The following is a 25,863-nucleotide window of genomic DNA, read 5'->3' as shown; positions in this document are numbered from 1 at the left end:
TGACTTGTCCATGGTCACACAGCAAAGATTCATAAGGGTCAGAACTGGAACTAAAACTAGGGTCCCTGGCTCCCAAACCAAGGCTCTTCACACAGTGCCATCAGACCACCCAGATGGCCTTCTCCCTAGAGAGCATGAATTCAGAGAATAGAGCTCAGCCAAACTCCTGCGTATCAAAGGTCCCATCTGCAAAACCCCACTCCTTCTCTCTCTCCTCCCTACGCTAATCCTAGCCCCCAAAACCTCTAGAATATTTTGGAGTAAGCAGAAAGACAATCTGCCAAGGCAGTGTTCTACTCCTTAGGCATCCTTAGAATCAAAGCTCCTGGTCATTCTAGGAATTAAGATTTTCCCACCTACCCTTTCTCCCCACCTGCCTCTGACCTCATGTCTGCTTTTTTCATTTCTTTGGCCACATGAAGCATGTCACATGGCCACACTTCTGTATAGATCATTTCCTATAAATGCAAACAACACTATATCTGAACATACGAATAAAACTTAATTTTGGCCATGTGCTTGTTTTGTTTGTTTTGTTATGTTTTTTTTTCAATAAACCACATCCCTTGAACACATTTTCAAACCAAGTAAATACCACGAAAAGAACATGATTATTTGCCGACAATGGAAAAATCACTTAGACATAAATGTTGTAATAGGAGGGCAGCCTGACTTATACTTGTTTGTGTGTCTATTTTTCCCACAGGAACTGGCTTCTAAAGAGTTCACATCAGGTCTTTTGCAATTCTGCATCCCTTACAACCTCACATATCTATGTTTGTTAAATTATCTCTCTATAACTCTCTATAACTCTATAACTCTATCAATGTTTGTTAAATTGAATTTTGTTTAATTTAGTGAGCGCTCGCTATGTGATAGGCAGAGTGCCAGATGTTTTCACAGCTTTTTAAAAAGTGACTCCCATGACTATCCTGTATCAGGTATTTACTGCCACTGTAAGATGTTTTACAAACCACCCTAAAAGTCTAGTAGTTTAAAGCAAGACTGTCTTATCTTGCGTGGGTCTCCACGTTGGTCAGCCAATGCTGCTGATCTAGCCTGGGCTCCACCCATCTCAGGGAAGCACATTCATGCACCTGTGGTTCCCTGGAGGGCAGCTGGGGGAAGCTGATCTAAGATGACATAAGCCTGGGTGACAAGAATGATTGGGGCCTCTCCCCACATGAATTTTCACTCTCCAGCGGGCTTCCCCAACCTTACGTTCGGGGTGGACATAGTAGGATTCCAAGAGGGCAGAAGCTTGCAAGTGCTTTAGAGCTCTAGGCTCAGCACGGACATGCACTCATTTGACCACACTTTGTTGGTTAAAGCGAGTCACAAGGCAGCCCAGACGCAAGGGCTGAAGAAATCAATTCTCCCTCTTGAGGGAAGAACCAACAAAGTCCCATTGCAACGCATTGAAGGATTACGCTCATTTTCACAGTCAATCCCCACCACGTAAGTCCAATTTTAAGATGAAGAAAGAAAATGGATGGAGTTTAAAGATTTATTTAAAATGTTATACAATTGCATTGTGGCGAGGGTTGCACAACTCTATAAATTTACTAAAAATCATTGAACTGTATACTTTCGATGGCTGGCTTTTATGGTATGTAAATTTTCCTCAGTAAAGCTGTTTTAAAAAAGCTGAAAAAAATTAAATCTGTTGAAGATCATTCAACTCATAATCCAAATCTGCATTTAAACTCAGGTATTCTAGTATGAAATTCAGCAGTCTTTCCAGTGAACTATATTTATCAGACCTAAAGTATCTGATTTTCAGAATCAGAGGGTCTAAGGGTGAAAGAGATCTTCTACAGATTATTTTGTTCGTCCCTCTTTCTTCAAGCAGTCGAATGTGTAAGCCTTCTGGTGCAGGTGCAGACTTCTCTTCTTAGGCTGAAAAATAGAAACAGCACTACGAGAAACCTGAGCCAGGTGAAAAAAAACAGGTCTCGTCTTCTCAAATGCTTTTAGGATCCAGGATGATCGGTACTGATAAAGAACTCGGACCCATTGTTTTTGGAACCAGAAGCTGCAGATGGTTCTTTCCATTTTAGCTCCTCTCATCTTACACTGACCATATCCTTTTGCCAGAGTACCTAGTGGGCTTAGATTCTGGTATCAAGAGCAAGAGCATTTATCTTCTTATTTTATTACCCAGTGTCCAAATCGAAGTGTCCTCCTTGGAGCTGAAAGTGGTTGCAGTCAAATTAAAGCTCACCTAAGGAACTTCTTTTGGGATTGAAAACCTCCAACAGGAAGACACTGGGAATAACGACAGTTTGTAAATGGTGGGTTTGTATAATCGGGGTCATTCTCTTGTGCGCATGAAGGGATCCATTAGAATAACAAACAAATGGGAAGTGCCATGGTTTCCTCTTCTAGGTTGGTCTTGTTTCTGGAGGGGAAAAAGTGAAATCCTGAGGAGATGCATCCCAGCTCACCATCAACAGCTTTGAAGAGCAAATTGAGTAGCTCTCATCAATCATGCACAGACAGCATCAAAAGCTGCCAGAGGAGAATCATTCACCCGATGTCAGGCCTAGTCAGGCAAATGTTATCAAACGCTCCTGCTCGATATCATAAAGCAGCATCACCCAGAGAAAAGTACATAAAGAAATCGGATCATGTGAAGAAGAGAGGCAAGTAAGGCAGAGAATAGGATGGAGTGGCAACGAGGGGAGGAGGGAAGAGAAAGAGAGGAAGCAAGAGGGAGAGGATGGGAAGCAGGAGGATAGATAAATAGACAGCAAGAGATAGCCAGCAAAAGCTGGAGCAGACAGCAAGCCCTGGGGAAACAGGAGAAAAACCAATCAATGGCTAAAGAGAGGCTAAACAGAAAGGAAAGCTTTATAGGGGCGAAGGCCATGCTGGCGGCCATCTGGCCTGAGGACTCACAGGCCACAGAGACTTCAATTGGAAGTGAGAACAGTTCCCTTTCTGCATCTGGAGGAGCACCATCGAATCTCCGTAAAAGGCACTGAATGGAAAGCAAAGCAAAAATACACACTCCCTCCTCCTTGTTCTCCAGCTCCCCAGATTATCCCTCACCTACCATGAAGGGCTATTTGATCATCCTGGCCGGCTTTACTCAGGCTCTGAAAATCAGAGGGAACAGTCATTAGGAAGCCAGCCCGATGTCCACCTAAGCCTCCCACTGGAGTGATTTCATCTTTTATTACAACAAAGCTAAGGCAGTCATGTATCAGCTCAGGCTGTAAATCTGCCTTCTTCATAGATCAAGTTCGATTTTCCAACTAATTGGAGGGAAACAAATCCACTTCTGGGTCGAACCAAGCAAATTTCCCCTTTCTTGCGAAGCACCTGGCTCTGTCTTAATCAAGAGGTAAGGAGCCGGGTGCCTGTGTGTTCTAATGTGAAGCTTTGGGGAGCCCAGTGTCAGTGAGGGGTCGGCAGGTCTGAGAGAGGGGAGTCCGTGCAACATGGGAACAATATGAGGAGTGGGGAGATGGAGGGGCTTTCTCCAAAGCAAACTTTGCTCTTTATACCTTTTCACCACATAAAGAGATACTGGAAATAGCGATGCATTGAGAAACAGGGCCCTGAGACAGCCTGGCTCCTGGCACCCTACACACATTTGCTAAACTAAAGCAAAGATACTGGGAACCGTTTGAGAGTGGTTCCCAACACTTAACTGCAGGGCTTACATAGGAGCTGAGAGACTAAGTGATAAAATGTACGAGCCAGCCACTGACATGCATCATTACATATAATCCTCACAACGACCCTACGAGAGAGACATCTGTCTTATTACTATTCCCGTTTTACGGATGAGGAAACAGATGCCAGAGAGGTCAAATGACGGGCCCCAAGTCATAGAGTGAGAGCTCGGAGCTAAGCCTCACCCAGGGCTGGTCTTCCACAGCCACCATGGGTTGAGCAGCGTGATGGAAGGGCAGCGTGTCTCCTGTCCACCTGGAGCACTGCACGGGATGGAGAGGAAGGGGACAGGTCAGAGCCTCAGTCCAGTTGGGCAGGGGCAGGGCTCTGAGTAAGATGCTAATGATTCGTGTCATAAAGAAGATGCCAAATTTACCATATGAAATTTTTCTGAGCTTGGGGAAAATGGTGCAGCCATAAGCCAAGACAGAAGGCGGCATTATTATGGGCAGCAACAAGTTTAGGGAGCTCTCTAAACTCTTCTATTTCCCTTTATGAAAGCAAAAGACCAGAAAATTATCCATAATTACAGAGCCATCAGCAGCGAATTGCGACATCTCTTGCATGGGCCAAGGTGGCAAAGGACTCCTCAGCATTCATCAGTGTCCTAAATTCCTCCTCCCGCCCCTGCTTGGCCTTGGCCGCCCCGGCTCTAGGCAGCCCACCCCCCACAGCAGTGGGGGCTGGAGCACAGGCTGTGGGGGCAGACAGACCTGTGTTCAGATCTTGTCTCTTGATCCCTTACTACCTGAGTGACTTCAGACACTTGGCTCGGTGCCCGGGAGCCACTTGCCTCATCCGTAAAATGGGACGCTACAAGTTGCCTTAGACCCAAGTGACGTTGGGATAAAACAAAAAGATGAATGATGAATGCATGAGGTCGAGAACAATATCTAGCATATAATAAGCACTCTTTCCCCAAAGCTATCATTATTGTATTTTTTTCCATCCCCTTCATCTTCCTTATTTGAAGCTAAAAGAGGAAGAGGCAAACCAAGTGCAATTGCTTACATAAAAGCCAGATAGAGCCTGGCTATTCCACCGGAGGCAATAATTACAAAGCTGCTTCGGAGCACAGAGAGTTCCAAGAACAGAATACACATTTGGAACAAGTTCATTAAAAAATTGCTTACTCATAAAAGCTGCTATCGTTAGAGCCTGACAAATGGAAGACACAGCGCCGATAAATAAGAGGCTGGTGGTAAACAAGCCGACTACACCAAGAGGTCGCTTGATTTCTCTCTTCCCATCCGTCAACCGTTTCCTAACCTTTTATGGGGTTATAATAACAAGTTCAGGTAGGTTTTATGTGCCTGTTTAGTCTGAGTTTTCCCCCAACTCCAAATAGAGGGAAGAAGTTTCCAGATGTCTCTGCCAGGACCCGGAATGGAAGGGGAATGAGGCGGCCCTGCTCCCAGGGCTCTGGCCCAGGGTGGGCTGCAGGCTCCTCCCACCCCTCGGCCCTTCTAGAGACCTGGAGCCCTGGGCACCCCCGCTCCAGCACCCCCTCAGCAGGCCACTCCAAGAAGAATTGTCTCCCCACCAGCCTGTACCCCACTGCCTTGCTCCAGCCCAAGCAGGTCACCCCCGTGGTGCTGGAGGGAGTCCCAGCTGGGAAGTCAGGAGATCGGGGTGGTAGCGCAGCGCAGCCACTTGGGAGCCAGACATTGTCACCGAACTGCTGCGAGCCTCGGGTTTTGTGCTCTGTAAAATGGGGTTGACACCGCCCCCCTCTCAGCATTTCTGGGAAGCTTAGAGAAGGTTACACCCGAGAACTTTTGCTTGGAGAGTCTGGCACGTGTGGCCACTGCTGCAGTCAGCCAATCACGGTGATTAAGCGCCCCCAATCCAGGCTGTGTCCTGTGAACTTGAGGGGAAAGGGCAGTGGGAAGTGAGGGGAGGACCCCCAACTATCTGCCCTCAGAGATTTGAGTCACAAAGAGGTAGAGACCACTGAGACTTCAAATTGCTTTTGAAGAGTTTCTAAGTGCAAATACGACCAAAGGAAATGGGACAAAGAAAGGTGGGTCCTGTCACCCCTCCCCTGCACCACCCCCCAGCCTACTCCATCCCTGCCTGGCTGGACTTGTGCCCTTGCCCAAGAAGACCAGCAACATCAGAAAGGAAGCAGCACAGTGCTTTTAACAGGGCCTCGGGCCAAATAAACTTGCCAGCATTTACCAGAAACCATGGCAAATCGTAAATTCTTATGTAATGAAAGCCAGTAATTTCCACGCGCTCCTTTCTCACCCAAACCCCACCTCCCTGACTACTGTTTTTCTGGAGGTTAAAACAAAAAGGACGTGTCACTTAGTTACACAAATCAACAGCCAGTTCAAGCTTTGAAACCTTTATTTATTTTGTAAAAAGGGGACTAAATACTAAGTGATACCTTTCGGGAGCCAAATAGCTTCCAAAACAAAGTTTCCAGAATCCCAGGCTGGCTTTCCGTGTGTGGGTGCTTGGAGACAGGAAATGGCTGGCTTGGGTTCCAGTATGCAAAAGCTAGGCTTTGAGGATCCGCTGTATTATTCTAGAAATCTTTATCAAATCCCCGTTATGTGCAAAGCGCTGTGCTAGGCCCTAGGGTATAAAGACACGTCCTACACGTGCTTATTTCTTGCTCAACAGAATCACCTGGGGTGGCAGGGATGGTATATAATGCAGAGGCCTGGGTCCCACCATTAGATAATCAAATTTAATTGAAATGGGATAAGGCCCAGATCTGTCATTTCTTTTTTTTTTTTTCCACAGGTGAATCTCATGCTCAGTCAGGGTGGACAATGAACGCACAACGAACAATGCAGGTGGGGTGGGTATAGGAGTCCGGGCTGGAAAGGAGCAGGGCCAGTCCTGGCAAGCTTGATTCATTCCCTCCACAAAGAGCTACAGACCAAGGACTGTGTTAGGTGCTGGGAATACGAACGAGCCTAAGACCTGGCTCCCGTTATCAAGAAGTGGGCAGAGTAATGAGACAAGTACAATTATTCCGTGTGTAGGTTCTGGGATGAACTTGAGCACACAGGCAGCTCCTGGCTCACTCTGACAAGCCAGAAAAGACTTCTCAGAAGAGAGGATGCCCAAACCACATCCTGACAGAAGAGAAAGAGCTAAGCAAACATAGGGACAGATAGAGCAAGCATTCTACCCTCCCAAAAGCCCAGAGGCTAGAGAGAGCTCCTTGAGTTCTGGGAAGTGCTGCAGGTGTACAGAGCCACCAAGCTGACAGTGGAGGGCCGGCTGCTCAGTGGGGCAGGATCAGAGCATGATGGGCTTCCTCCCATCCCAGGCCACTTGGCCACTTGGCCACTGCTCCTTTGTCTCAATCCTCAGCGGAAAGCTCGGGACCCGACACATGATCAACATGTAATAACTATTTTTTGGACAAATGAATAGAAGGCAGAAAACAGAGCTCTGGGGCAAAACACTTAAGAGCTGAAGAAGAGAACCTGCAAAGAGAAGGTGTAGTCAGAGGGACAGGAGAAAATGAGATTAGTGGAGATTAGTGGTCCAGAAACCCAGGGAGGACAGAACTTCCAGAAGCAGGGAGCCAGTGTCAAAGGCTGGAAAGAACCCAAGGGAACACAAACAAAAAGCCAGCTGTTGGGGAGCGACAAGGTGGTCATGCGCAGTTGACCTGAGGGCCACTGCACCCTGGTGCTAAACAAGAAGCACGGTGGTGGCAAACTCAGGGCAGAGGGGATGGCTAAGGGAAGGAAGGGACTGTCCAAGCAGACTCGTCTGTCACGAGGCTGACCCACGAAAGGGCACATGAGAGGTGAGAAGGTGGTGAGAGAGGTCAATGAGCCTAAAAGAGGGTTTGATTTTTTTTTTCTTCTCGAGATGAGTTTTTGTAACATGTTCAACTGGAAGTTCCTGTAAAAAAATGTCAGACACGTAGGACAATGTGCCAGAATGAAAAGAGCAGACCTGCCAGTACTGTATGACTCCAGGACCGTTCTGTAACCTCTCTGAGAGCCCCAGTTCTCAGCAATAAAACAAAGGACAATAACGCTCAAATTGAATGGATATTGTAATAAGTAACTCAAATATGCCTAGTGCATGATTGGCTCCTGTAGGTTTTTATGGTAGTTGTGGGTTTTTTTTTAAACTTTTGATTGAAAAAGGAGGCCCACTTGAAAGTTGGTGGGGGATGGGGTGCCTGGGTGGCTCAGTAGGTTAAGCATCTGCCTTCAGCTCAGGTCATGATCCCAGGGTCCTGGGACTGAGCCCCACATGGTGTGGGGTGGGGGAGGAGTGGGAGGGGAGGTCCCTGCTCAGTGGGGAGTCTATTTCTCATTCTGCCCCTCCCCCTGCTCGTTTTCTCTCTCTCAAATAAATAAAATATTTTTTAAAAGTTGGTGGGGGAGAGACTTGTGTTCTCTCTCTTCTCTTAGGAATTCAGTCCATAAACATCGTACCTACAGTTCATTTTCCTCAATCAAGTAAGGACCCTGTTCCCTGCCTCATAAAGCTGGGGCTTTTAGATTTACTAAGAACATAACAGTAGAAGACACTTGCAAAAGTTGGAAGTGTCGCTGATGTGATATGATTACTATCCAGGCGATACAAAACGGAGAACCTTGAGAGGAGTGACCAATATTTCCTTAGAGTCAGGTTGAATCATGGGTTCATCCTTAAAAGCTATGAGACCTTTGGGAAGCTGAACAGAGTTTCTGCATCTTGATTTCTAAAAGTACCAAAAAATTTTTTAAGTGTATGAGGTTCTCTGAATATAGTGAATGTCAATAAATGTTACTCTCTTCTCTGATCTGGACATTTTAAAAACAGTATTATCTTCCATCTGCATAGAGTAATAAGAGTGGGATTTGGCTTGGTTACAAAGGAAAGATAAGGTGCAGATTTAAGTATATGCAATGATCATTAGAAAGCTAAGGAAGAAAAGCAGGCTATTTTTAAACCAGGCTAGTCTGGGGAACCTTCGTGACAATTTTTTAGCTTTAATAACAGGCCACATATTTAACAGAAGTCTTGATTCAGTCAACTCTTGTGCCAAACTAGCACCTTGATCAGAAAATAAAGATCGGTCTCTCTTGGGGCACCTGAGTGGCTCATTTCCTTAAGCATCTGCCTTTAGCTCAGGTCATGATCCCCGGGGTCCTGGGATGGAGCCCTCAGTGTTGCACTGTACTCCCTGCTCAGCGGGGCCTCTACTTCCCCCTCTCCTCTTACCCCTTCCCTTCCCCCTGCTCATTCTCTTCCTCTCTCAAATAAATAAATAAAACCTTTAAAAATAAATAAATAATAATTTTTAAAAATAAAAACCAAAAAAAAAAAAAAAAAGTTCAGGCCCTCGGACTCGATTCTAAGCTCCTTGAGGGGACAAAAACAGGCCTTACTTACAATTTCCCTCCAGCTCTAGGTTCAGTGCCCGCTGAATCCTTAGGAGTTACTCTACAGTGGAGCTGGGGAGACCAGGGCTCCAATCACTGTAGCATTCTACGAAGGTGCCGTGGACAAAGCAATGCACCCTGCTTAAGCAAGTGTCCTCATCTGTAAAATGGGGATGCTTCAAGGCAAAAGTTGGAGGAAGGAACAGAGGGAGGGTCTGTAAGGAGCTGGGCTGGTGACCATCAGCACATCATGGGAGCTCTGCTTGTTGATAAGGCTAGAACCACCCAGCGTCCCATACAAGGGAGCCCAGTGAAATCAGGGTGCGGACAGAGGAAGTAGAAAATGAGCAGTCAGATCTTACAGCTAAAAAAAAGAGAGAGAGAAAAGAAAGTTCAAGTGGATTTTTTCTCCATTTCACTAAAATAATATGCTCCAAGCCTGAAACCTTTTTCCTCCTGTCTACTGCCCAAAACTCATTTCTCCAACAGAGATCTAAGCTACCATAAATCCCAGCAGGGGTCAAAATGGCTGACACAATTTTAACTACAAGAGAGCACAGCATAAATGGCATCATTATTATCCCCAAGGGCTGCTCTCTGCCTTTTCGAGGGGACAAAAGAAAAAGTCATATTTTTTAACAGGGAAATATACAGTATTTCAGAATTTTTGAGGGACAGATTCAAGAACTCAGAAGCTCAAAGGCTGTTAAAAGAAAATATGACCAGACTTAAAGGGAACAATCTTTCTGCTTTTTAAAAGACTCCTTACTGTTGTTCTACCCAAAAAACCTAGAGATACTGTTTTTAAATAAAGTCTAAATAATGTCCTATGATTGCATGGTCCTCTCTGTTCCTCTGTGCTTTATAACCAGATCTCTTCTAGTAGCAGGCACTCACTCCTTCACTGGGTCCACATGCTTTCTCCTGGGGAGCTTACCGTGCAGTGCGATTCGGACACTAACTACCCAGAGCTACCTCAGGCTTCATGAGTTAAGGGCACAGTCACCAGACAAAGGCCACAAGTTCAGGGGTCCTCGGGAAACTGCACTTGTGAGCAGCTGGCCAAAACGCAGGGGTTCCCATAGCTCCCTCAGGCTCACTAATTCAGAATGATTCACAGAACTCAGGAAAGTGCCGTACTTACATGAGAGTTTTGTCATAAAGGATATAAATCCCCAGGCTGGCCAAACAAACATACATGGGACAAAACCAGGGAGGGTCCTGAATGTGACACTTTTGTGTCCTCTCCCAGTGGAATCAGGATGCACCACCCTCCTGGCACATGGATGCATTCACCAACCCAGAAGCTCAAGCAAGCTTCAGTGTCAGAGTTCTCATTGGGGTTTCATTATTCAGGCATCATTAATTGAATCATTGGCTGCGTGGTTAAATTCTTTTCCCTCTATTCCTGTAGACTGGGCCACAGTCACATAGTTCAAAGCTCCAATACTCTAATCATATAATGAGTCTTTCCGGCATGGCCATCCCCCATGATGAAACTATCTAGGGGCTCATTATGAGTCATTTCATTATCATAAATTCAAATGAGGTCCCAAAGGCCCACCATGAATAACAAAGACATTCCCATCTTTTTGGAAATACCAACAGTTTAGAAGCTCTACCCCCAGGAACCCAGGACAAAGACAAGAAAAATACTTTATTGTACAACACAAGGGAAGGTTCTAAAAAACTTAGAAGTTAGAAGGTTCTAACTTCTAAAAAAGTCACTACTAATGCTCTAGATCCAATGATTGTTTACCTGTTGACACTTTTAACGATTAAAAAGTTCCTTGCTGGCATTTCAATCTCAACTTCTGGCACCATCATGCCTGGCCAACCTCATTTCCAATATTCCCTATCACAAAGTCTGCACCCAACCCCTCCTGCTGTGCCTCAATTTCTCCCAGAGAAGTCATGGAATGTTGAGATAACCTCAGCAGCATGGATGAATGAGACCAGAAGAGGACCTGAGACAGAACCCACTCTGATATTTAAGAATAGGCAGAGGAAGAGCAGCCTATAGAAGAGCCTGAAGAGGTAGTGGGGGGAATTTAGCTGCTGCATGTGGTCCCAGAGACCCAGGAAACAAGCTTCAACACGCAGAGAAGGACCAACTACGTAGTGTCAGCTACGATGGGGAGGTCAGAAGAATAATGGCTAAACATTTCCAATAGATTCAGCAGTAAAACAGTCATCGCTGACCTTGCTGAGAGCAATTTCAGTAGAGTAATAAGGGCAGAAGCCAGATTACAGTGGGTAGAATAGAGAAGGGAGAGGAAAGAAGTAGAGCAGCAGATATATATGTCTCTTTAAACAGAAAGCAGTCCCTGCAAGGTGCCATGGGACCTGACAGGAGCTGGATCTTCAGGATGGAAGATGTAAATGTGTTCAGGTGTCGATAGGGAGAGGCCAAAACGGAAATGGATGGGGTGGACTGTAGAGGGAAGAGAGAGGGAGCATCTATCAAGCCAGGCTACCAAGACCTGGGAAGAAGAGCTCCAGAGGACAAGTGGAGGGATCTGCCCAGATGGGGATGCTCCTCTTCCATGACAGTGGGAGTCAAGGAGGGAGGCACGGAGGTAACTGTCACACTAATTTATAGGTTTGGGGACAGTTAAGTGGCAGAAAGGGAGTGTTCCCATCATTGGCTTCTTCTACTTTCTCTGTGAAGTAGGAAGCAATGCCATATGTTTAACCTATGAAAGTCAAACATCTGAGCGAAGGAGGCACGAAAAAGCTAGCGGAGGGAACTAGACAGAGAACGGGCTAAGGTACCATGCAACCATCACAGGGCTCCAGTGTTGATCCAGGAGCATCCCAGACCTGCAAAGCTGCAGTGAAATTCATCCGTAGATATGGGTTTCTCTACAACAGGAAGCAAAACTGGTAACAAAGGCTGACAGTTCATCAGAGCCAGGGTTAGGGTTTCACCAACCGTGTAGAAAAGGAAGCCAATGGCACAACAAGATTGGCTGGACAGAGGCTGAAATAACATGAAGCTGGACAGGGGGTGAGGAAAGGGCTTATAGTTATGAAGAAGGCAACTAAAGGGAGACCCAGGGCCTGAGAGTCCCCAGTTTGAGAGATACAGATAGTGTAGACTATGGAGTGAAAGCAGAAAGATCAAAGAGATTAGGATACGACTTAGAAGATGGCCAGGTCCAGGGTGGAGCCATGCATGTGTGGGGCTCAACCAGAGAAGAAGTGAAGGTCACGGTCCATGAGAAGCCCCCAGAATGAGGAAGTCAGAGCGGTGCTGAGGCACCCTCATGACCCCTGAGCTAACCCAACATGAGGCAAGGGGTTCAGATGCAGGAAAAGACTGCGAGCCACGTGCCACTACATTTAGTGAAAGGGAGGAGGATGAAGAGATTGTTACATGATGATCAAGAAATACAGCAGAGACATCACAAATGAGAGGTGTAAGGGCCAAATCAGACCAAGAGCCAGGCTCTCTCTGGCTGGTTGGGGTTTTTTTTTGCCTATTTGTTTTATGATAAATGACTTCCCACCATTTAAATATCAGGAGAGTGCATCTAAAACTCTGTATTCTTTGGACGCCTGGTTGGCTCAGCAGTTAAGCATCTGCCTTTGGCTTAGGGCATGACCCCAAGGTCCCAGGATCAAGCCCTGCATGGAGCCCACTTCTCCCTCTGCCTCTCTGTGTGTGTGTGCCCCATGAATAAATAAATTAAACACACACACACACACACACACACACACACACACTGGATTCTTTGGAAGGCTGCTCCTAAGAACTATCAACATCTAGCAATGTGGGGCTCATTTCCCTCCACCATGATCTCCAGAGCAGAGGAGCAATTGTGACCTTTGAGACCTTTGAGACCAGTTGTGACCTTGCTGTCTCTGGTTCAATTGAGCCCCCTTCGGTGCTCACCCAGGGCCCTGGCAGGCCCTTGCAGGCATTTCATTAGTGATCTCTAGGAGAGGGCAGGAAATGCCATTGAGCATGAGCCTTAAGTGGGCAGAAGGGTTTCCATGAGTCATTCTGGGGAGTCAGAGTAGGGAGCAGAGCCAATGCCAGCTACTGACCCTGAGTAATGGGAGAGCACGCAGCTCCCCTTGAGAAGGGAGAGGCGGGTTCAAACAAGAAGATGGAGGGAGTGGTCAGTGAGAAGTCAGAGATAATGACTGAATCTCTTGCTCATGGAAACTCCAGAGGACAGACATAAATTTGTGGTAGGAGCAGGGCCAGGGAGAAGAAGCACAGGGCAATGGTAAAGGACAAGGGGAAGCAAGTGCCTGGAAGTCCCTTGGGCAAACGGATATTTGAGATGTGAGGCATCTCATGTTAAACCTCAAAATTTTCTGATTAATACTTCTTGGGAGCAACTTGGTAGTCGGGGGGTGACGTCACCGAGCTGGACCCTGGGTTCCCGAGGCAGAGGGACTGCCAGGACAGCTCAGGAACCCCTAAGAAACACTCTGAGCCTGAATCACAGAAAGCAAATTAGACTGAACTTCTCACCTTCTTTATCCTCCACTCGGGCCCACTGATCCCAGGATCTCGGTAGGAAGAGCCTCAGCCTGGCACCTGCCCGTTATCCAAGGTAAGAACCCTCCCGACGTCCTTCCCAACAACATCACCCTTAGTGACCGTGGGGGTGGCGCAGAGCCCCGACAACCAGGGCACGAAGGAGCGGTGAGAGCACAAGCCAAACACGCGCTGTGTCTACTTCAAGATTTCACCAGAACTTGGCTAAAGGTCCCGGAAAAAGGCATGCAACTCTTCTCTTTCCTCATCCCTCACCACATGAGCTCCCGTCTCCATCCCAGTAAACCTCCCAGAAATACATCTCAGCCAAAATCGTATGTCTTAAATGGACTTCACTGAGCAGGCCGAGAAACCTGCCCACCCTGTTAGAGGACCATGTCCGGGGAAATCATAGTCTGGTGTTTAGACACCCAACTCGTAAACCTCAGGCACACAGCTCGTCAGCACGGCGAAGAAGGCCTACGTATGAAACCAGATTAGAGAAAGCATACGTGTTTCAACCTGCTTTGCTCAAGGAGCCTGTCAATGGAAGAAAGCATGGTGGCTTACCCCTCTGACAATAGGCAGGGAGTCATCAAAAGCTCCCTTCTCTTTGCAAGCAGCAGAGCCTCTTCCCCTGCTGTTGGCTCATCTTACAAAAAGCTGCTCGCCCATCCCTTCCTGGACTCGGTCCAGCCTCCTCCTGACAGGGCCTGGCAGGTGTCAGGACCCCATGGACCCAGGGGCCCTGGGAGCTTCCTGCAAACTCTGGTGCGGCACCGCGGGGCATTGGGGGACATAGCATGAACTCAAGAACCAACGCGGAGACAAGGCTGGTCCTTTATGTCCCTCGCTCTCCAACAGCGTAGAGCATCCCAGCCCCTCTCTAAGGCCTTGCTATTAAATCTTAAACAAACTCCGATTGATCTTTGATCTTGGAATAGCTTTCCACTTGGATTTCTGGTGGTAGATTTCCTCCTCCTTTTGCCTTCCTGCTGTTCTCTCCTCATCAAGAAAAGAAAGAAAGAAAGAAAGAAAGAAAGAAAGAAAGAAAGAAAGAAAGAAAGAAAGAAAACAAGAAAGCAAGCAAGCAATAAAAGGAATTAGAGAAGAACTCACAGCTTCTCACCTTGTCTCGCTTCAGTCTAAACAAGAAAATGTCTTATTAAAAAAAAAAAGTGGGGGTGGGCTGGGCAGGAGAAAGGTGATATTTAATTTTATTGGGGAGAACGAATCATTGCTGGAGAATGCCTGTGGCTAAATGAGACCATCAAGCCGAGAGCAGAGCAGCGAACCGCGTGCACAAATATGAAGTAATATCTTTCTACTCGGAGGGAAACTGACACTCAATTTCAGAAGCTTCTGGCAGGCGGCTCTGAGTTTGGAGAAATCACAGCCACCTCCTTGGAACCATTTACCACTGCTTCTACTCTCTGCAGTGAAAGCTTAAAAATGCAAATGAAATGGGGCCATTTAAAGAAAAATATCCCTGCTAACTGTGCTCTGGGAAAAAAAAAAAAAAAGCCTATAGCTCAGAGGGCAATCTTAAAGTCAATGAAACTCGGCAGCGCTGGATGATGCTTCATTCTGATGGATAATATGTGCTGTGCTTCCCTCTCATGAGTTTAGAAGTATTTAAAGAAAAGGGTAAAATCACCCTGTTTAGGAGATTAATTTCTTTTCTGGGGGAAAAAAAATGTCTGTTTTTGCTGTCACTTCTGGTCTGGTGAAAAGTAAAAACCAGAGCTTATTCTAAATGTTTGCTGCCGAACATTACCAAGGGTAGGGAGCTGGGGGGAGAAAATCCCAACCCTGAAAAGGTCAAGTCCTGCTCCATCTCTCCGGGGCAAAATCACGCTTTATATTATACAGGAAGCCATCGTCAATGTAGTTCTGGAGGGAAACTGATAATTTGTGCCACATTTATGGGACACTACATGTCAGGGACAGAGCTTAGCACTTCCCATGACTTCTGACCTCTCCCCATGCTGGCACAGGCAGTAGGTCTTACCACTCTACCCATTTCACAGGTGAGGTAACCAAATTTAAGGAGATCAACTAAAAAAAAAAAAAAAAAAATGGAGATCAACTAACCTGCTCCAGGTTGCTGGAAAGTGGCTGAGCTCTGAGCTAGACCGAGTTTTAAGTTCAGGCTGTCAGCGCTGGAGCCAAAAGCTACAATGCTGTGTGGCCAACATCCTCTCAAAGCCACTTCATTTCATTTCAATTCTATTCAGGAAGCCTCACCACACCGTAACATTGACACCATTCAGTAAATTATATCTCGCTCTGAAATGTCTTTCTTTGAAGACTGCACTTTGAACACAAGGTCGTCAGGATTTGATGAGCAGGGGCTATCAACCTAGATCTGAGGGACCAGGTGGGAATGGGCCAGCCAACCAAAGGATATGTGGCACTTCCTGCCCTTCGTGTGCTTAGGATCATCTCTATTAAAGCCATTTTATTCAAAAGAAAAACCTAACATTGATTTGGAGCCGACATTCATCTTAAGGCAACTCGACTACATTTTCCCACTTTATGGCAAGATCTTAGAGCCAGGCTGCCAACATCACCACCTTCTCTAGTTCTCAGGTAAAAAGTGCAATCTGAATCTGACAAGTACTGCTGACCCTTGAACAACATGGGGGTTAGGGGCACTTGCCCCCCACCCCTCAACACAATCGAAAATCTGCATAGAACTTCTGATCCCCCCAAAGCATTGATAACAGCCTACTGTTGACCAGATACCTTACCAATAACAAAAAATAATTGGTTAACACAGATTTTGCATGTTACCGGTATTATATGCTGTCATGGTATCATAATAAAGTAGGCTAGAGAAAAGATAATGTTATTAAGAAAATCAAAGGAAAAGAAAAGACATTTAGAGTACTTTACTATAAAAAAAATATATTACTGGGGAAAAAAATAGCGACGGTGTAAATTAAGACTATCATTAAAAAAGCAGTTGGCATTATCTTGAACATTTAGCAATGTGTATCCTACAACACCAAATTTCTACCCCCAGGTACATTCGCTAGAGAAATTCTTGTACCTGAGGACCAGAGGTCATGCCCATGAATGTTCCTAGCTGCAGCGTCTGTAAAAACCAAAAGCTGGAAACCATCCAAACGTCCAACAGTAGAAACAATAAATAAATTGTGGCATATATACACGAGGGAACACTCTGATCTATTGAAAATGAATTAATTACACTTTCAATGCATGTATCAATGCCAATGAATCTTGTAAGCCTAATGAGCTAAAGAGAGAAGTAACAAATGAAAACATATTATATGATATACAGGCCTTTCAAAACAGGCAAAACCGAACTATGTTGTTTAGGGATGCATGATAGATCATAAGGCTATTTCTGAAAAGGCAAGGAAGCGGTCATCACGAAAATCCGGAGACGGGTCATTTCAGGGAGGAAGGAGGGGATCTTGATGGGAAAAGGTGCAAGGCAGGAGTGAGGAGCTTCTAATGTAATGGCCATGTTTCAATATTAGACCCAGATGGGGGCTAAATGGGTATGTATTTTTTTAATATTCATTAGACCATATATATCGCAACCCGTATTTGTCATGAAACATGGTCTTATGTTTGTATGATATATGGTATATGAATACACTCTTGCGTAGATGATACGCTATCAAGAAAGGATGCTGCCTGGCTCAGTCCGTAGCATGGAGGAAGCCTCCGTTTTCATGCAATTATAGAAGTTTTGAAGTCACTGACACAGTCTCCTCTAATCCTGAAATTCCCTCCAGGACGTGCCACCATAAGGCTGTCCAGCTCCTGCTTGGATACCTATAGTTATGGGAAACTCAGGACCTCTCATAGCAGCTCATTTCTTCTGTGGGTTTTTTTTTTTTTAAGTTTGATTCTGGAGGCAATGGAGTCCCGGATTTATTAATTTTTTTTAGCTGCAGTAGGACGTCAATGGTATAAAATATCGCCCTCTTCACGGTTTTTAAGTGGACCGTCCTGTGGCAACTAAGTACATTACAGTGTTCTGCAACCATCACCACCACCCATCTCCAGAACTTTTTCATCTTTCCAAACTGAAATTCTGTCCCCGCTAAATGACAACTCCTTATTTCTTGGCAACCACCATTGTACTGTCCGTCTCTATGAAATTTGACAGCTCTAGGAACCTCACATAGGTGGAATCCTACAGTACTGATCCGTTCATGACCGGCTTATTTCCCTAAGCCTGATGTCCTCAAGGTTCATCCATGTTATAGCATGTGTCAGAATCTCTTTCCTTTTTAAGGCTAATTTTCCAGTGTATGTATATATCCCATTTTGTTTGTCAATTCATCCATCTGTAGACGGACACTTGAGTCGCCTCTACCTACTAGCCATGTGACTATGATCACGAGTGTAAGCCCATTTCTTCTTGACTACTACTGAGTTTTTCCTTATACTCAACTAAAACCTGTCTCCTTGTAACTTCTGCCTGTTGTCTTCACTGTATTGCCTTAAGTTCTTGCAAGGCAAATCCTCCGCCTTTTCCTCACAAGGACACCTCAAGTATTAGAAGACGACCTTGACATTTTAGTTACCTCTACTTTAGTCCAGATATTACAAGGTCTTTTGTTATTTCAATCATTCCTCATATGATGTATTCTCCAGTCTTCCATTAACCCAACAGGCTTCTTTAGATACAGTTCAGATTTCATTAACTTTTATGAAAACCACATCCTGCTACATTTTCATCTTCTGCTTATCCTCCAATAGAAAGTTCTTCCCCTGGAAAGCCCTCTTTCTTTCAGTATTAACATCTGAAAAACCAGGTCTCCTGATTTCAATGCCTGTGTGATTGATTTTTTGAGTTTCAGTGCAACAGATTAACATTTTAGATGTGTTAAATCTCATCTTCTTGAATTTGGTCCAGACTTCCAGTCTACTGAGATCACTTTTAACGTTATTCCATATGACTCTTTGTCATACAAAGAAATTGAAAATCCTATTTGTTACTGTGTCCCTTCGGAGTATTGATGCAGTAGTGATAGAACACAACATGGTTAAGGTGAAGGTAAATTTCACTGACCTCTCCTTCCAGATTATCATTTATTAACATTCTTTAACTGCATTAATTCAACAACAGGAAGCCCACTGAACTACAACATCGCTTAATACACCTATTGGAGTTTTATCCACTAAGATATCACAAAAGACTTTGTCGAACATGTTGCAGAAATCAAGACATGCTAGGTTTGTGGACCTTCCCAGATTTGCCAATGTGGTTGATCCATAATAGGTCCATTTATGGCAGCAGTATCCATGCTGGCTGCCAGACATCACTTCAATCTTTTCTAAGCATGCCTAAAGCATGAGTCTCACATCCTGCTGAAGAGTTTTATCAGATCTGATGTCAAGTTTTCTTGGAGTTGGCTTCTAAAACTTCCTTTTTGCTCTCTCTGAAAATTAGAAGACTATTTTCCTATTTCCTGTATTCTGGAAAACTTTCCATTCTTCATGATTGCTGAAAATAAGAGTTTTGTGATTTTCATCTGCCAGTGTATTGAATACATGGGGATGTAAGCTCCTGAACTTGGACACCGTGAACTGATCAAAATGACTGCATATTAATATCTCTTACCCACTCCTAATGCACATATTCCAACTTTTCTCATTTGACTTCTCTCTTCCTGATGAAGAGTGAATTTAAACCCCCATTGATCTTCCATCTTCTCTAGTTTATCCATTACCTTCACAATTTCCTCAAAGCAACTGGCTTCTTCTGTTCTTGGTCATTTTAATTTTCACTGTTCTTCTTGCACTATTAAGCCCTTCCGTTGGTTGGGAAAACAAGACTTGCAGTCCCCACAAATAGACAAGGAGGAAAAAATAGATATCCAGGTACCAAGACGCACAGGCTTTGATTGGTTCTCTCACTGTATGGTGGAGAAGGTCTCTTCACACCAGCTGTGCAACTACTATTAAAATTGGCATAAGAGGACAACAGAAAAAAAAACTGGATTATTTCAAAGACATGTAAATCAGACCCACTCACTGCCAGCTTATTAACCTGGGGAATATCAGGCCTCGATGTTTTTATAATTCAAATGATGAGCTGGACTCCATCTCCTAAACATGGGCACAATTGCCCCTCTGGACGGGGAAATTCTCAGCTGTGTGAAACTACACCAAAACATGTGGTGCGGAAGCATGTAGAATGCTTAGCATCCATCATTTCAGAACAGTAAACTCAATTGCGTCCTCAGTCACTGTGACATTCTAGAACAGCCATATGCATTTCCAAGTGCCCCTGGTTGAGACCCACTGACAGAGGATCTTTAAAGTCCCTTTTAGCTTTGAATTTCTGGGTCTATAATTCTTTGCAGACAGAAGCTTTGAAGTTTTAAATCATTAATAACTCTATGTTAAGTTTTAGTCAATAACATATTACATTATTGAAAGTCATTTTCTGGATGAAATAGAAGTCTGCTTTTTTTCGGCAGGCACACAAAATTTTTCTCCATTTTTTTAAAATTAGCAGGAGTAACTAATTACAAATCTAGACATTCAGAAAAACTAGTACACAATTAATCACTTCAGCCAATCGGCTGAAAACACTAGATGAATAAAAAATGTTGACAAATTCTTATCACAGTTCACAATATAGGAAAGCACGTTGCTAAATCTATATGTCCTTTCCCTTTGTTTTAAAGGAGTGGAAGCTAAACGAGTCTCTTATTCTCAACTGTACCTGGAAATTCTCCTGCAGATCAAAGGAATTTCCCCAAATCCAGGAGAATTATCATCCTGCTCAGAACTGTATATTTGCCTTGTCTCTGAGCAAATAATTTGGTTCATTAACACTCCGCCTTCCAAAGAGGCTTATTCTTTATCCTTCCCCTTCCCAGTACCTTCCTGTCCCCACCTCCCTCACACACACACCCCAGTCCCTTCCCTCACCCCCATCACCACCACCACTGGCATGGCGTACACCACCACCCAAGGAGAGCAGAGCCATGGCCGACTGGCTTCCCCTCTGCAGAAATTGACACAACTACTCCTAGTGCAATGCAGGGGTGTCTGCAGCCAACAAGCGCAGAAAGTGTTTTCCCTCACAGCAGAAGGCTAACCTCCTACAAAGATACCTGGCCCCTTCCAAGTCTTCGGAGGTAGCCCAGACAGAGAGACAGGGTTGTGAAACTGAGGACGCCTCTTTTCTTTGCTTTTTTCCCCCCCTTTTCTTGGTAAGAGAGTAAAAATGGAGACCAAGTGATTTTAAAACAATGCATTCTCTCTGGCTTCCTTTCCCTTCCCATCAGCTCAAGGATCTAGCATCAGCAAAACATGTCATGTCATGTCCTGGTCTGGAGACAAAGAGAGGAGAGAATTCAAGCACTTTGCAATGGGTGAGGCTTTGAGGCTCTTCATTTTTCCCATTGCTCTTTTCTTCCTGGTTTGGGGGCAGGGAGAAAGAGTGCAAAAGCTTCAGGGGCTGCACAGATAAGAGATGGGACAAGGGAAGTATGTCCCTAGCTACTCAGAAGACATTGGAAGTTGGGCCCAAACCTCAAATTCATTTTTAGTTTTGTGCTGATTATTCAGCAGAGACAGCCAGCCAGGGGCAGCTCTTCTCCCAGCAGATGGATTCAGATCGCCAGCCTGGATGGGCACCAGACTTTGGACAAAGGCTGTGGAATCCCTATGGCTTCTGCCACATAAAGAAGAAATATGATTCGTTATACTTCCTTGATGACAAAGCCAGTGAAAACGGGCTTACACTGTAGCTGTTGGGATCTAGGTTAGATAAGGAAGTCACTGGCAAGAAGCCCTGAAGCAAAGGAATGTTATGAAGACTTCCAGCCAGAGCTCTTAACATCTGAAGAGCTTCTCATCTCTCTCCTAGGTCTGGTGTGGTCTCTCCAAGAGGTGGTCATTGGTAATAGCTTCGTTTGTCTTTCCTTCCTTTCTCCATTTCTCCCTTTAGCAGACTCACCTTCAACATCTATCATGTCCCTGTGCTTGGAACTCGCAAGAGGGAAAGCGAAACCTTCTCATTTTGCTCCTAATCCAGGCAGTTGAGATTTGTGGTCTGCACCCATCTAGTAGCTATGGGGATGGACCAAAAGTGGTGGGTTTCAAGACCTGTTAAGGGTCTTGAACCTGATGGGATTTGCAGACGAAGAGGTTGTGGAGAGTAAAGGATAGAAAAGAATCAAAGGTGACTCCTAAATTGCTGGCATGAGTAACTGGGTGAAAGTTGATACCATTTACAAAAACAAAACAAAACAAAACAAAACAGCGGGGGACTATTTAGGGAGGGGGACACAGGTTTGAGGGACAAGGTTGGGGGAAATCTGATTAATCCAATTTTAGACAGGTGGAGTTTGAATTGCATGAGAGATATCCAAGTGGGGATGTTCAACAGAAAGTTGGGCAAATGGGCCTTAGACTTAGAACAAAGACTGAATTTCAGAGGCACGCACTCAGGGAATTTGTTAAGTGGGAAGAAAGGAAGTGTTGGTGAAGATCCGTATATCTTTCCAGCCCCCAAAGAGATAAGAAGCGCCACATGAATATCCCCTGGTGCTTTGGGAATTGATCACCGGCCTAGATTTCAAAGAAAGATGCTTAATTAATGAACACTCCATGAAATCACAAAAGGCAGCCTTGGTTGGGCCCAGGGGATCAGCACCTTTCAGCAACAGGCAAACGAACGGCCTTGAGCAGAGGCAGCCGCACAAAGCCTCTCTTTCCATTTTACCAGGCAAAGCCAGTGATGGCGGGAACTTGCAAGCGTCATAAGAGCATATGGTAAAGAAGGCTTTACAAGCAACGTCCCCTGGGCTCCACTTAATGGCACCACCAAAACCAGCTTCCCCAGAATGATTTCACAAGGTAGGGAGTTAGCATCAGAGTCAATACTTTTTAAATTGATTTGTTGAAGGGAAGTTGACCTGGCTCCATCCCAAGAGCTTTGATATCTCCCCGTCTCTCTTGGCCTTGCCTCCACTCGCACAGCAGCACCACCAGAAGCAAAGAGGTTCTTCCCACGTCCAGCACGGAGTTCCCCACAGCATGTTTCCTACAGGTAGAGAACTTTGGTGGGTGCTGTTGGAAAAAACGCCATTAGTAAAGGAGGTGGAATGAAATGGCAGGGGCAGAGCTGAGCAAGAGGAAGAAAGAAGGGTGGGGTGTTCCCCACCCCCCCCCCCACCACATGGCAGTGTTAGGGTGTGGCTGAGGCTGCCCGCCAAGCTGTAAACCTACTTCAGTTCCAGCTGCTTAGATGTCACACCAAGTCCCCCCTCCCCTTGGGGGCTAAATGTGTTTATTCTTGGCTGAGAAAGATTTCAGTTTTTCAAAAAGGAGAGAGGAAATGAGAAATCAGAAGAAAATCCTTAAGATCTTGTTATTAAATGGCACTTAAATTTTTCTGTCAATATAAAAAGCACCAGAAACAGAGATGTTCCCGCAACATCCGACGGCAAAAATAGGCTTCTAGGTTACCAGGAAGTTTTTCTACAGAAGAGGCCATTAAAACGTTAACTAATAAAAGAGAAAAATAGCAAATCTCTTTGCAGGATTTCATTCAAGACCTATCTCTTCCCAACTTCTGGCCAAATTAAAGTACATGTATATAAAATCTTTAAAAAAAAAAAAATTACACCAGAAAGGAGCCCCCCTGGCCTGACTGGTGACAGGGGCATGGTAAGAGTCCCATCATTTTTCTTCTCTTTCTTTTCATTTTGCATTTTTAATAAAGTTTTTACTTTTCATTTAAAAATAAGGTTTGTTTGGGTTTTTTAAAGATTTTATTTATTTATTTATTTATTTATTTATTTATTTATTTATGAGAATCACAGAAAGAGAGAGAGAGAGAGAATGGCAGAGACAACAGGCAGAGGGAGAAGCAGGCTCCATGCAGGGAGCCCAATGTGGGACTCGATCCCAGGACCCCAGGATCACGACCTGAGCCAAAGGCAGACGCTCAACCACTGAGCCACCCAGGTGCCTTAAAAATAGTTTTAGATTGACTTTTCCTTTCTTTTCAATTTCCTACAATACTGTATCATCAAGTCCTGACTTTGAAAAACGCAGGAGTTGAGGGGGGAAAAGTTGAGGGCTGACATGAGAAACCAGCCGTCAGCCTCCCAAGGGTATCAGTGGCCTCCGCGACAGCATTGTTGGTAGGGCCAGAGGAAGCCAAACTCTGGATATTTGCACAAATCAGAAGTGCCATAAAAATATCCCTCATTTTTAGCACTCCACAATTGAGAGAAAGAGCTTCCACGTGCTTTAGTTCATTCTGCCAGCCATGTGACGGTGACCATGCTGTGTTACACACAGGCCCAGAGAGGCAGAGAGACCCAAGGGAATGACTCTCAAAAGGCTGGAGCTATGACTGAAATAGAGGTGTTCTAAATCCAAGCCCATTTGTCATACCCCCGGTACTGAAGAGGGATTAGGGGTCCTGCTCAACGGGGCAAGAGACAGATATTAAGAAGCAGAAATGCCTGTTACAGTCATGCTAAGCCAGCATCTGCAATGAGCACTTCCAAACTGGCCACATGAATCCTTCTTCAAAATGCTGTGCCTCCAGCATGACCCGACACACAGTGTGCAGGCCAAGTGGTAGCCCTCTCCTGCCTCCTCAGCTAAGCCTGAAAACAAGCCTTGCGGTTTCCCATGGCTGGTTCCCCATCCCGGGGATGACTAATGCACTGCGGCAAGAAAGAGCTATGGCCCACACCTCCAACCCCAGGCGACCAGGCCCATGTACTTCAGCAAAAGAGGTGATGTATCTCCCGTTGGGTCCTCGCATCACCTAGCTCTCCAGGCCACAGAACGCTGATACAGAGCAGTGCTTCTCAAGCTTCGACAAATCACCTGGGGATCTTGTTAATCTGGGGACACAGATTCTGCTTCAGTAGGTCTCAAGAGGGGGCCTGAAATGTTGCCTTTCTAACGAGCTCCCTGGTGCTCACTCACTGCTGGCCCCAGGACCTTTGAGTAGCAAGGAAGGGCTGGAGACTGTCAGAGCTAAAACAGTTAATAGAGATGATTCTCCGCAGTTCTTTTCACACTGGGTTCCTGGGAAGCTGGGATAAGGTATTTCACAGGATAATTTCAAAAGCCGAGAGGAAACCAAGAACCCCTCCGCACCCCTGCTTCAACCAGAATGGCCCTGCTCTTCCATTCCGGAAATTGAAATGCTTCATTATATCTCATTTGATAAAAGAGTTCCTTCGTTTTATAAAAGTTTGAAAGCGGGCAGCCCGGGTGGCTCGGGGGTTTAAGTGCCTGCCTTCGGCCCAGGGCGTGATCCTGGGGACCCGGGATCGAGTCCCACGTCGGGCTCCCTGCATGGAGCCTGCTTCTCCCTCTGCCTGTGTCTCTGCCTCTCTTTCTCTCTGTGTCTCTCGTGAATAAATAAATAAAATCTTTTTGAAAATAAAAGAATAAAAATTTGAAAGCTACTGCGTTAGTACAACTGCCTCAACTTACAGAAAAGGAAGCTGAGAGTGGGTGAGTCATACAAGATGACACAGCTAGTTGGTGGCCAAGCCAAATCGGAGCCTTGGCCTCTTCTTCTCCACCCTAATGTCGCTCTCTTTGGGCATTCAAAAATGCCATGATTCAGTGGTTTCTCTTTCTTTTGGGTTTACCAAAGTAAACCCACCAGAATCCCACAATGCCCAGGAAAGTGGATGTCCTGCCTCTCCCTACCAACGGTTGGCTGTTCAGAGTTGCCCTGCCATCTACACCTGACAAGTCAGGGCAGCCAGTGGAGGAGGGAAGAAGCTTACCTGAGCAAGGTAAAAGTCAGGAGCGTTCCCAGAGGCAAGAGGAGGGTTAGCCATGGAATCGTTCCACAGATGGGCAGGCATGTGCTTGCAAGACCTCAGAATTCCTTGTCTCCTAGGAGGGGCCCTGACTGACTCACCAGGGCACTTACAGACAGCTTACTTCAAGCTGATTTGCAGCAGGCATGCTAGGGCAGCTGCAGGGCCCCAGCCAAAGAAGAAGGCTTGTCACAGGCAGGAGCTGGGGGAGGTGTGTGGGGGCGGGGGGGGGACACCTGTCTCCAGTGAAGAGCATGTCTAGTACAAAGCCTGTGACCATGAAAGTTCAGACTCCCTGAGGCCAGTAAGGCTGGGGCCGGTGGGTGATACAAGAAGGCCAGAAGCCCTGGTCCCTGGCTCCAGGAACCCCACAATCTGGAGGGGTTGTGGGGCGGTAAATGGTATATGCGAAACAATTAGAGAACAATACAAAACAGCATGTAATTAAAAGCTAGACTGAAGGATTCAGAAGGTAACAGCCAAAGCAGGTCAGTGCAAGAGATCACCACCGCAGGCGGGA

General features: G+C 45.5%; 1 long non-coding RNA gene across 1 annotated transcript; it reads right to left on the bottom strand.

The window, feature by feature from the left end:
* Positions 1-1,493: 1,493 nt before the first annotated feature.
* LOC144315263 (uncharacterized) lies at positions 1,494-25,530 on the bottom strand. The gene is made up of 4 exons (XR_013381006.1): positions 25,308-25,530; positions 22,423-22,608; positions 3,059-3,101; positions 1,494-2,401 (listed from the first exon to the last, which is right to left on the bottom strand). It is a non-coding gene; the product is annotated as an uncharacterized LOC144315263 (long non-coding RNA).
* Positions 25,531-25,863: the final 333 nt, after the last annotated feature.

This window comes from Canis aureus, chromosome 6 (genome assembly GCF_053574225.1).
Source record: "Canis aureus isolate CA01 chromosome 6, VMU_Caureus_v.1.0, whole genome shotgun sequence".
Lineage (NCBI taxonomy): Eukaryota > Metazoa > Chordata > Mammalia > Carnivora > Canidae > Canis > Canis aureus.
Note: the sequence above shows the minus strand (reverse complement) of the source record. Positions and strands in the feature narration are given on the sequence as shown.